This window comes from Myxine glutinosa, unplaced genomic scaffold (genome assembly GCF_964187855.1).
Source record: "Myxine glutinosa unplaced genomic scaffold, kmMyxGlut1.1 SCAFFOLD_298, whole genome shotgun sequence".
Classification (NCBI taxonomy): domain Eukaryota; kingdom Metazoa; phylum Chordata; class Myxini; order Myxiniformes; family Myxinidae; genus Myxine; species Myxine glutinosa.
Genome location: NW_027616427.1, coordinates 294,417 through 296,670, shown reverse-complemented (window position 1 = coordinate 296,670; position 2,254 = coordinate 294,417).

Sequence of the window (2,254 nt, the reverse complement as noted above, 5' to 3'; positions counted from 1 at the left end):
AGTGTTGAAAAACCACTTTTCACACTTGTGTTGGTGCAGGAAACCACTTTTGCACTTGTATTTGTGTGGAAAAAACACTTTTTGCACTTGTGATAGTGTTGAAAAACCACTTTTCGCACTTGTGTTAGTGTTGAAAAAACACTTTTTGCACTTGTGATAGTGTTGAAAAACCACTTTTCGCACTTGTGTTAGTGTTGAAAAACCACTTTTCGCACTTGTGTTGGTGCAGGAAACCACTTTTGCACTTGTATTAGTGTGGAAAAAACACTTTTCGCACTTGTGATAGTGTTGAAAAACCACTTTTTGCACTAGTGTTAGTGTTGAAAAACCACTTTTCGCACTTGTGTTGGTGCAGGAAGCCACTTTTGCACTTGTATTAGTGTGGAAAAACCACTTTTCGCACATGTGTTAGTGTTGAAAAACCACTTTTTGCACTTGTGTTGGTGCAGGAAACCACTTTTGCACTTGTATTAGTGTGGAAAAAACACTTTTTGCACTTGTGATAGTGTTGAAAAACCACTTTTCGCACTTGTGTTAGTGTTGAAAAACCACTTTTCGCACTTGTGTTGGTGCAGGAAACCACCTTTGCAATTGTATTACTGTGGAAAAAACACTTTTTGCACTTGTGATGTTGTTGAAAAACCACTTTTCGCACTTGTGTTAGTGTTGAAAATCCACTTTTCCCACTTGGGTTGGTGCAGGAAACCACTTTTGCACTTGTATTAGTGTGGAAAAACACTTTTTGCACTTGTGTTAGTGTTGAAAAACCACTTTTAGCCCTTGTGTTAGTGTTGAAAAACCACTTTTCACACTTGTGTTGTTGCAGGAAACCACTTTTGCACTTGTATTAGTGTGGAAAAACCACTTTTCGCACTTGTGTTGTTGCAGGAAACCACTTTTGCACTTGTATTAGTGTGGAAAAACCACTTTTCGCACTTGTGTTAGTGTTGAAAAACCACTTTTCGCACTTGTGTTAGTGTTGAAAAACCACTTTTCGCACCTGTGTTGGTGCAGGAAACCACTTTTGCACTTGTATTAGTGTGGCAAAAAGCACTTTTTGCACTTGTGATAGTGTTGAAAAACCACTTTTCGCACTTGTGTCAGTGTTGAAAAACCACTTTTCGCACTTGTGTTGGTGCAGGAAACCACTTTTGCATTTGTATTATTGTGGGAAAACCACTTTTCGCACTTGTGTTAGTGTTGAAAAACCACTTTTCGCACTCGTGTTAGTGTTGAAAAACCACTTTTCGCAATTGTGTTGGTGCAGGAAACCACTTTTGCACTTGTATTAGTGTGGAAAAACCACTTTTCGCACTTGTGATAGTGATGAAAAACCACATTTTGCACTTGTGTTAGTGTTGAAAAACCACTTTTCGCACTTGTGTTGGTGCAGGAAACCACTTTTGCATTTGTATTATTGTGGAAAAACCACTTTTCGCACTTGAGTTAGTGTTGAAAAACCACTTTTCGCACTTGTGTTAGTGTTGAAAAACCACTTTTCGCACTTGTGTTGGTGCAGGAAACCACTTTTGCACTTGTATTAGTGTGGATAAAACACTTTTTGCACTTGTGATAGTGTTGAAAAACCACTTTTCGCACTTGTGTTAGTGTTGAAAAACCACTTTTCACACTTGTGTTAGTGTTGAAAATCCACTTTTCCCACTTGGGTTGGTGCAGGAAACCACTTTTGCACTTGTATTAGTGTGGAAAAACACTTTTTGCATTTGTGTTAGTGTTGAAAAACCACTTTTCGCCCTTGTGTTAGTGTTGAAAAACCACTTTTCCCACTTGTGTTGTTGCAGGAAACCACTTTTGCACTTGTATTAGTGTGGACAAACCACTTTTTGCACTTGTGTTGGTGCAGGACACCACTTTTGCACATGTATTAGTGTGGAAAAAACCACTTTTCGCACTTGTGTTCGTGTTGAAAAACCACTTTTCGCACTTGTGTTGGTGCAGGAAACCACTTTTGCACTTGTATTAGTGTGGAAAAACCACTTTTCGCACTTGTGTTAGTGTTGAAAAACCACTTTTCGCACTTGTGTTAGTGTTGAAAAACCACTTTTCGCACTTGTGTTGGTGCAGGAAACCACTTTTGCACTTGTATTAGTGTGGAAAAACCACTTTTCGCACTTGTGTTAGTGTTGAAAAACCACTTTTCGCACTTGTGTTAGTGTTGAAATACCACTTTTCACACTTGTGTTAGTGTTGAAAATCCACTTTTCCCACTTGTGTTGGTGCAGGAAACCACTTT